Source organism: Apium graveolens, chromosome 10 (genome assembly GCF_009905375.1).
Source record: "Apium graveolens cultivar Ventura chromosome 10, ASM990537v1, whole genome shotgun sequence".
Taxonomy (NCBI): domain Eukaryota; kingdom Viridiplantae; phylum Streptophyta; class Magnoliopsida; order Apiales; family Apiaceae; genus Apium; species Apium graveolens.
The window spans coordinates 127,823,831-127,834,625 of NC_133656.1; the positions used below are offsets into that span (position 1 = coordinate 127,823,831).

Sequence of the window (10,795 nt, forward strand, 5' to 3'; positions counted from 1 at the left end):
TACTCGGTAAAATATTTAAAACGGGATAAATATTTTTAAAATGCCATAATAATATTTAAATTGGTAATTAAGCTATTCAACCCCCCTTCTAGCTTAAAATAGCCCTTTTACGGGACCTATCACACATTATTTATATTACTTCCCCAAAAATTCTCGGAAGTACACACACACATATAAATATATATAAGCATTGCGCTTGGGGAACTCTGATATAATTCAAGTTCCGAGTATATGATAGGATTCTTAGAAAGGACTGGGAGGGGTGGACTCTAGTACTATGGGTAATAGGGAGACTACCGGTTTCGTAGGAGAAGTTACCATATGTACTCAAGGACCTGCGAAGTGTGTGTATACCCAGAATAGGACACATAGCCCGAATGCGGAAAGGGTGCTAACCGGGATAGAAAAGGTATCGTTCTTCTACTAGTAGAAAAGGTTATAGATTTACGTTATACGATTGATCATCGTATGCAGTGGCTCTAATATTTATCCTATTTCTTCCAATTGGAATTGTTGCGTAATACTATAATTCAAGCCTAGACGTTGGGTTCACTGAAAGTATTCATAAGATAATTTAAAAATAAAACATGTCATTTTGAAAGAGGTGTATAACACTAAGGAAACTATTCTGGAAATCATCTTATCTTATACCAGACAATACAATACTTTGTAATGTTTTCATATTGTTGATTATTATGGCTTTGCAATATAGCTCAAACTTGTTTTCTTTAAAAATGTCACAACACAACAGTTAACCAAGATGCCGGTCCGCAAGTTGACGGTCAGGTTGCGCGTTGGAAATGCGCAGTTATTCCGTAGACTGTTTGGGGCGATATCACAGGTAGAACGTATGAGTTGGTCCAGTTTTCAGTTGTTTTTTGTTCGTCTCATATATATGTATGATTTATGTAAGGTAGTTATGAACAAACATTTATTTGGTTGCCGGTCTAACCTTGAATAGAGGTTACACCCGTGATATAACTTAATTACTTTTAGGTTGTAATAACTATCACTTTGTGGATTTAAAAACTCTATTAATGAATTGTATTCATTTGCAAGACAATAACATGTGATTATGTTTAATAGTAAGTATAGGTTCGTAGATACGTGAGTTATTTTTATTATTGTACAAGATAAGTGTTGAAACAGGATTCAAACAGCGTGAACTTCTAAGTCCCTGACCCCGGATTTGGGGGCGTCCCATTTTGGGAATATAACCAACGTATAAGAAAACATATATATCGGTTTTGGGATGCCAACGCATAAATTATCTATTTATGTCAGTTATTTGGAACCTGACATTGCGAGTTTAGTATATATACGCCGGTCTTTGATTAGCCGACGTATAAACTAGCTTTTTACATTGGTTTTTGAGACGACATATAAATTTATTTATTATTCATCCGTTTATTTATCAGTCGACGTATAAACTAATATTTTACATATAAAATTAGAAAATAAGTTACGTAGTTTTCTCGGTTTCTCGGTTTGACATTCTCTATTATAGCTATCCCACGTTAATAGTCTATTGTATCTTCCCACGTTAACGTTCTCTCCCTCACAACTTCCAAATTTCAGCCCGAATTTCAACTTTAAGAATTGGTATTTTGATGAAACGGTCTTAATTGGGTTCTTAAATCCCTAATTGGGTTTTTATGGGTACTATACCCGGTGCCCTTATTGGAACCCTTCCTTTTAGATGCAATTCACTACTTAGCTGTTAATTGGGTAAATGTTCTACTTTCATGTTCTTTTTTTACATCTGATTTTATACGAGTGTAAGTATACATTTAACACATGTATCTAACAACAATGTGTCTTGCTCGTTTTCTTAGCTTTTGTAGGCTATAATAACTGGAACATTATACTTTCTTCTATTCTCTTCTCTTCTCTTCTCATCGTAGGTACTCCCCCCCCCTCCATCCCTCCCTTTCCTACCCATTCCTTTTGTTTTAATTTTATCATTATTTATTTTATTTAAATATGTTACAAATTAATATTTGTATACATTTTGTTTGATTTAATTCAGTTGTAAAAAATTATATTTGGTATTAGTTATAATTTAATATTTAATAAATTTAATTTAAACTAGCATATGTTAGGTAAATGCAAAATGATCAGAGTAGATGTACGGTGGTTGCTAATCTTGGTTCATGGATTTAATTTAATACACTTATTTGTTAGGTTTTAATTTAATACATTTATTTGGTGGTTTTTACAACTTTATTTGTATTTTTTTTGGCTAAAATGATGAAATCTTATTATTGTAATTAATTGTATTTTATAACAGAGAGTGAAACAAAAAAAATAAGATCTTTGATATGAAAGTGTTTATGTTGCTCTTTCTGTGTCTTTAATGTGAGTGTACCCTATTTTTTATGATATATTCTTTTTGTTTGTTTAACTAGAACCAGGGCATAACACTCCAGAAATCTTTGGGTTGTATCTGTCCAGGATAAATCACATATTTTTAATTCATAAAATTTATAATTTCAATGTTACTTATTACTTTTCCATATGGTTCAATTTTTCTAATTAGTAATGTGGTGTGCTCTGTTACTCAGAATCAATTGCTATGTTAATCTATTGATCTAATTTAATAAGTTTATGATTTAATTTAAATTTCTAAACTGCTCTTCATCTTAGTAGTTGACTATGAGAACCAAGGTCTATGAACAGTAAAAACTTTATTAAGGTCAGACGTAGTAACAAGTGAACCCTTAACAATAAGAATTGAAAATAATTGAAGTGGATCTTTTCTTGGCCTTAACGCCAAAAAAGTGATTTATCTAGGAACAGTAAAATAGCTCAATTATTTTGACATGTAAATTATTTTCTAAACAACTTCATTATGTTATTGTTAAGAGACACTGTTAAATTTGGCTATCAATGTAGGATTTGAAGGAGCCAGCTGAGAAGTAGTCTTCAGCAGAACCAACAATAGAGTTATTTGACAAGGTATCTCATATTTTGAGGACAAGTGCAAAACCAAAAGCCCCCGGGATAGATCGTATTTAACCTAACTCTTACTTTTACAAAAATTATAAATTTTGGAGTGCTAATGCTCTTCTAACCTGCATGTTTATTTTTTCAGCTTGGTGGAACACCTTTATGTATGTCAAAATCAAACTAGGTCACAAAGATTAGTTTACCCCATATGTTGAGCTCTTTATTTAGAAATCTATGTTACTTGTTGTACTACAAGAGTTCAATACAGGATGAGATGTTCTTGATTTGAATTTTTTTCTACAATTTATTTAATAATATGTCTTCTACCTTAGAATACATGAATTTAATAATTTTTCTACTGCCTTAGAATACATGAATTTAATAATTTTCCTTAGAAAGTGTGTTTTAAATTGTATTTATATTACGTAATATAATATTAGAATATAAATAATTATTGTTGGTTTATTGTGATTAATTGTGATTAGGATGATGCTATCTTTTAGCGAATTTAAATATTTGAATAAGCTATTTTGACTTTAACTAATATGTTATTAAACAAGTTGTAACTTTTAAAAAATGGTAACTAGAAGTAATAAAAAACTATTAAGAAAAAATCCTACCTAATTCCTACTAAAAATCAGGTTATAAATTTTTTTTAATTATAGAATATATGTTTGTGACTTAACTTTGGTAATAATATAAAATTTTAAATCTAGAACTTAGATTACAACAATGCAAGTATTTTTATAATTAATACTAAATATTACTGATTGTATAATTTAAATGTGGCATTTGTTACATTTTTGTAGTAAATTATCATGGATCATCATATATGGATGTACAAAATTCCGCGTTCAACAACCGAGTATATTATTGGTGTTACAGACTTTATCAAGTGTGCGATTTCATATCTGGAAAAGAAGTAGAAGGAAGAGGGAAAAGAACAAATAATTTAATGTCCTTGCTGTGATTGTAATAATTTTAAAAAGTACTATAATGTTGATACTGTTGTGGAATAAAAACTAGAGTGCGTTAGTAATTAATGCTAGGATTTGTGAGCTTCGAACTTTTATAGCTGCTCTCACGTTCGGGACTATCGATCCTTGCAAGACGTATCTCTGTGTGGTAGAGAATTAAACCAAAAATATAGTTTTAGGTTGAGGGGTAGAGCCCTTTATATAGAGGTGAGTCTAGGGTTAGACTAGTGTTGGGAGACTTGGTGTACAAGTCTCCAGATTAGAGGGTGATTAGGATTCCTATAAGGGAAGGAACTTCAGAACCTTTATTGGTATCACCATTTTTTCGCAAAGTATGGAGCGACCTACACATTTATAACGATATATATAGTGCGAGTAGACACACTTAAGGCCTTTGCACAGGCTAATTGGATAGTATTCAACACCAAACGGTCCTAATACGGACTAAAAAACGAGCATTTATCATCCCTTAACCTTCGTCAAGGTTAGGTATAAGGTGAAAATGGCTGACAGGCCCTATGTGGGGCTAATCGGGGCTAATTTCCATGTATAAGCTGCTAACTAGGCTTAAAAGAGACTAATTTTAATCTAGAATGCACTAATTGGCATTAATCGAGGCTATCTGCCCTAATCGGGGCTTATTTTTCTTAATCGGGACTAATTAGCATATGTAAGACACTACTATTCACGCTAATCACGTGAGTGAATAGGTTAAACGACCCTAATCGGGGCTAATTTCATCACACGAGTCACTAATTCCCCCTATATCGGGTTAATTACGTGTAATATACACTAATCGGCCCTAATCAGGGCTAAATTTCACTAATCGTCCCTAATCTGGGTTTAATTTTAAAACCCTGAAAATTTAAAAAAAAATCAATTTTTTTCTATTTTTTCCATTTTTACAAAAAATGGAAAAAAAAATCGAAGGGGGGTTGCCGGGACTTTGCAGGCCCTCCTGCAGGGCAACCTGCAGGAAGTCATTCTCGGTCAAAAGTCCTTTCTGCTGCCTGCTCAGCCTAGCCTGGTCGGCTAGGGGCAGGACCCCCTGTCCCCTGTTAGCCATAGGTGTTTGCTCCAATTTTTTTTACAGAACCTTCTATCTGAACACAAGCCTTTTGTGTATTCTGCTAGGCTTTTCTTGCTCTTGACTATCCATGGAATTAATCTCATGGTGGTCCCAGAGTCCCTCGTGGTTATTCTACACTTGTTTTAGTGAACGTTCTGTACTCATTCTATCAAACATTATGTACTTGTTCTATTGAATATTATGTGCTCTATTGAACTTGTTAGGCCCTTAATCAACTGTAGAGGGGGGTGAATACAGTTAATACAATCAATTCGACAAAGCTTCAACATAATCAACAATTTTTATATTAACTGATAAAAACTTATTATAAACGTACTCTCTCGAAGGATGAACAAATATCCTTGAGAGCTGCTAGGTTATACGAAAGATATAACAATATCGCAATGCTTATAACATGAACCTAATTTGTGCTTTATATAGAGCACAACTACCTATGTATAAGGAATCCCATTCTATTAACAACAAGAAAACCTATACAATTGCTTCTGAGATAAAGTCCTTCACCTCCTTGAGTTCCTGTTTCCTTTTCCTTCTCGAAGATCAACTGATGTGACAAATACTGATTTCATCATTCGTTGACATCATCCGTTGATATCATTATCCGTCGATTATCAACATCAAGCATCTGATCAATAAAGGGAAGAGGGAAGTGATCCATCCTCGTTGATTTGTTCAGCTTCCTGTAATCCATGCAAACTCTCCACCCCGTGACTGTTCGAGTAGAAATGGGCTCATTCTTTTTATTAGCAACCACTGTGATGCCTCCCTTCTTCGGCACACACTGAACTGGGCTCACCCAAGAACTGTCAGAAATGAGATAGATGATCCCTGCATCTAGCCATTTAAGAAATTCCTTCTTCACGACCTCTTTCATGATCGGATTTAGCCTTCTTTGTTGCTCAAAAGTCGGCTTACTTCCTTCCTCTAGCGGAATTTTATGCATGCAATAAGAAGGGCTGATTCCCTTGATATCTACTATAGTCCATCCAATTGCCGATTTGAACTCTCTCAGAATTCTTAAGAGCTTTTTCTCATCACTACCTGAAAGGTCAGATGCAATAATAACAGGAAAAGTAGATGCATCATCTAAAAATGCATACCTGAAGTGTTCAGGCAATGGTTTAAGCTCGAGTATAAGAGCTCCCTCAATAGATGGCTTCAGACGCCCCTTAGCATTTTTGAGTTCTGGAATTCCAAGAGATTCAAAAGGCATATCCAGCCTTCTCTTCCAAGGATAAGCATTCAAATACTGCAACTGCTCATCACCTTCATCATCTTCACTATCTGAATTTCCCAACAAGGCCTTCTTTAAGGCATCAGACCTTAGCATTTGATCAAGTTCTGAAGAAACCACAGGTCAACCAATTCCACTTTTAAGCACTCCTCATTATCTGTAGGGAATTTCATGGCATTGAATACATTAAAAGTTACATCCTGATCCATTACTCGCATGGTGAGCTCACCCTTCTGCACATCAATCAAGGTTCGGCCAATAGCCAAGAATGGTCTTCCAAAGATTATGGGAATCTTTTTATCCTCCTTGAAATAATGAATTACAAAGTCATCAGGAAAGATGAGTTTGTCCACCTTGACCAAGGCATCTTCCACAATGCCTCGTGGATATGTAATAGAACGATCGACCAACTGCAAGAACATATATGTAGGCTTTGGATCAGGTAAATCCAACTCCTTGAAGACAGACAAAGGCATCAGATTGATGCTAGCACCCAAATCACATAAACACTTGTCGAACGACAACTTTCCGATGGTGCAAGGAATGGTGAAGCTTCCAGGAGCTTTAAGATTCAGAGGCAACTTCTGTTGCAGCACAGCACTGCATTCCTCCGTAGGAGCAACGGTCTCTAAGTCATCGAGCTTCACTTTCCTTGAGAGAATACCTTTCATAAACTTCGCATAGCTTGGAATCTGTTCAAGAGCTTCAGCAAAATGTATATTGATGTGAAGTTTCTTGAACACCTCCAGAAACTTAGCAAATTGCTTATCCAACTTATACTTCTACAGCCTCTTAGGAAAAGGAGGTGGAGGATAGACCTGTTTCTCCCCTGTATTACCCTCAGGAAGAGTGTGTTCCACAGTTTTCTTCCTTGGTTCCACTTCTGGTTCCTTCTGCATATATTCTTTAGCCACAACTTCATCTTCTGGAACTAGAGATTTTTCGGGGTTCGCAACCTTCCCAGACCTCAATGTAATTGTCTTTACCTGTTCTTTTGTTTCCTTCTTGCCTGGAACTTCTGTGTCACTAGAGAGTGTTCCGGCTTATTGATTCAGCAAGGCAATGGCAATCTGCCCAATTTGATTCTCCAAGGTCTTAATAGAAACCGCTTGACTCTTGCACATGAGCCTCAATTCCTCCAATTCAGATTTTTCATTAGATTGTTGAAGTTGGAGTTGTTGTCTTTGTGCATACCGCGGTTGTTGAAAATCAAGAGGGTTAAATTGCTCTGCTGCATACTGCTGATAAGGCTGTTGCACCGCATTCTGATTGTTGCTCCATATTAAGTTAGGATGATTGCGGTTGTTGGGATGATAAATGGTTGGAACTGGTTGATGCGGCCTCTGAAAGTTGCTCACGAACTGAGCTGATTCACTAGATATAGCACACTGCTCCGTCTCATGCGCACCAGCACAAAGCTCACATACACTTGTAATCTGATTAACCCCATAATTAGCCAACGAATCCACCTTCATTGTTAAAGCCTTAAACTGAGGAGCTATAGTAGTAGCTGCATCCACCTCCAGAAGTCCTGCTACCTTGCCTTGAGGTAGTCTCTGAGAAGGGTTCTAGTATTCATTAGCAGCCATCAGTTCAATCAACTCATAAGCTTCATCGTAGCTCTTCGCCCATAAGGCTCCACCTGATACTGCATCAAGCATGGGTCTAGACTGTGCTCCCAAGCCATTATAAAAACAATTGATAATCATCCAGTCAGGTATCCCATGATGAGGACACTTTCTAAGCATCTCCTTATAATGATCCCTAGCTTCATATAAAGACTCTCCCGATTGCTGTGTAAATTGAGTGAGAGCGTTTCTAATTGCAGCTGTCTTTCCCGTAGGGAATAATTTAGTAAGAAATATTTGAGCAAGATCTTCCCAAGTAGTAATAGATATTGGTGGTAGAGAGTGAAACCAACACTTAGCTTTATCCCTCATAGAGAATGGGAAAAGTCTCAGCTTAACAGCATCTTCAGAAACGTTGTTAAATTTGAAAGTGTCGCATATCTTGATGAAATCTCTAATATGCATATTGGGATCTTCCATTAGAGAACCCCCAAACTGGACTGAGTTCTGTACTATCTGAATCGTGATAGCCTTAATTTCAAAAGTATTAGCCATGATGGTTGGTCTGACAATGCTAAACTGAATATCATTGATCTTCGGTTGAGAGTAATACATCAAACCCTTCGGATTCATTGTTGGTTCACCCATTTGAATAAAAACTTCTTTCTCAACTTTCTTAACTTCTTTAAAAACTTCTTCTACTTCAACTTCTTCCTACGCTTTATCCAGTGTTCTCTTTCGAGATCGAGAACGCATTAGCATAAACACTCTCTAGAGTACCTGAAATACCAACAAGCAAATAAGTAAGTAAAATATCTGAGTCAGTGAACTTTAATGACAACTGATGTCAAGCACATATACTAAATTTACCGAGTCCCCAGATGCGGTGCCAAAAACTTATTAAGATGAAAACACGTGCTAAAATTACACGCAAGTATACGCATTCGCAAGTAATATAAAATTCTTTCTAGTTCATTCTCACAGAGATTGGTTTAGGTTAACTTCAATCTATGCGCTTATGCAACAATGATATGGCTATCATTTAATGCTAAGACAAATAGCAAATTGGGTTGTTTGATTAAACTAAGAAATTATACTAAATAACCTTAACTATGAGAATCGAGGTTGAATTACTTATATGAGACAAATATGGGATTCTAACTTCATTACTACTCCATTCAAAGTCATTGTTCTTAACCTTAGCATGAAATGGTGATGACAACTAATCAGATAACACGAAACTAGTAAACACCAATTTTGGTTGTACGAATACCCTACTACCAGATATTTACAAAAGAGATAAAAGCTGAATAGACACCGATTATGTTGAGACCCTATATGTCTATAGAATTTGACAACATAAATATTTAATGCGCAAGTTATCTATTGTGATTACATAAGGCAAGTAAGATGATTAAAATTACCTACAAATCATGCATAATAAATACATGAACCTATACTAGCATGGCAAGTTCTAAACCTCTATATTCATTGTTGCTTCAATAGAGATTAATACGTTATCTTATAAGTTCCCGACGCTCATAAGACAAATAAGCACAACCTATACTAGGTTATCATTCAATCACCACACACAAAGATATCAAAACGAATTAACTACTGAAATCTGTAAGTAAATCCGTTAGAACCCCACGATAATGATTAGTTCATAACTGAACTCTTCATTACCGTAGGTTCCGATGAAAGCATGGTATAATAAATTAAGTCTTTATAAACTGAATAAATAATCAAAGTACGTTAACAAGAGTATTAGGTTCAATAAACAAGAAAACAAGCATCCAAGATTACAACTTAAGCAAAGAATCACAAGTAAAAACTAGATCTTTTTCTCCTTTATTGTATTGTGCTCCTAGGTCTTCTCGCCGTTATCTCATTGCTCTCCGTTATGAAAAATGTCTTTAAAGAGTCTTTAAATAGCAACCCATCCAATCAGGAATCCAACAAATCAGTCTTCTATTCAAATCAGGAATCTGAGAAATCGACCTGGCGCGGCCGCTCTGAGAAGCGGCGCGGCCGCCCTGACTTTCTGTTGAACTATCGCGGCTGCTCTGAACATGGGCGCGGCCGTGCTGAGCTTCTGCTAGAACTTGATTTTTTTGCTTTCTTGATCTTCTCGTGTTGGTTTCTTTCGTGCATTCGACCGAGGCTCCATCCTAACACTCTTCTAGCATAAAAATAATATAAAACCATTCATGTTCCCGATTATACCTTAAAATGCAAAATACTACAAAAACACATGAAATACACAAACAACTTGAGTACAAAACACCCATTCGAGCCTTTACGAAGCGTTCTAAGTGGATATAAATGCCACTTAATAGCACTTCAGTTTATCTACTCTGAGTAATAATAAATATGCTTTGGTTAAAACTTAATATTCAACGAAAAATATACACTAATATTCTTTTAAGAATATTTATACGTCATCTGGTCTAGTTAAGTATTATAATAGTCCAAACTCTTTTTATATAATGGGTATTATTTCATAGATATTGTCTTCTTCGTTTTGCAGTGAGGTGAAGTAATGTGAGGTGATCCTCGTTCTAAGACCAAGTCTTAGACGTAATAACGGAGATTTAGCAGTCTTTGCACCGTGAGGAAGAGGAAAGACCCAAGATCAACTACTAAGATCCAAAACTGGCAAAAGCCTAGAAGGAAAAAGACTACACCAAGGGTTCTACATCAACTTTGAAGAAATAACGGGGAGTTATTGTCTAAGATAGGTTGTGTAGGTTTACACATTTATTTTGAGGTTGTAACCCGGAGTTATGCCCCGAGACAAATATTTATAGGTTGTAAAGGCTTCTTCACCTACGAAAGGAGCGAGGTTATTATAAGGGAAAAAATCGAGTTTGGGAGAGGACCTTGGGGACTAGACATAGGGGTGAGCAAATCTATTAGAGGTTGCGCCATCATAAATCAGGATAAATCTCACGTGTGGTATTTTCTTTCCTTGTCT

The 10,795-nt window shown here is 35.7% G+C and overlaps 1 non-coding gene across 1 annotated transcript; it reads left to right on the forward strand.

Moving 5' to 3' along the window:
- The first annotated feature begins 7,969 nt into the window (after positions 1-7,969).
- LOC141694208 (small nucleolar RNA R71) lies at positions 7,970-8,076 on the forward strand. The gene has a single exon (XR_012563533.1). It is a non-coding gene; the product is annotated as a small nucleolar RNA R71 (small nucleolar RNA).
- The last annotated feature ends 2,719 nt before the right edge of the window (positions 8,077-10,795 follow it).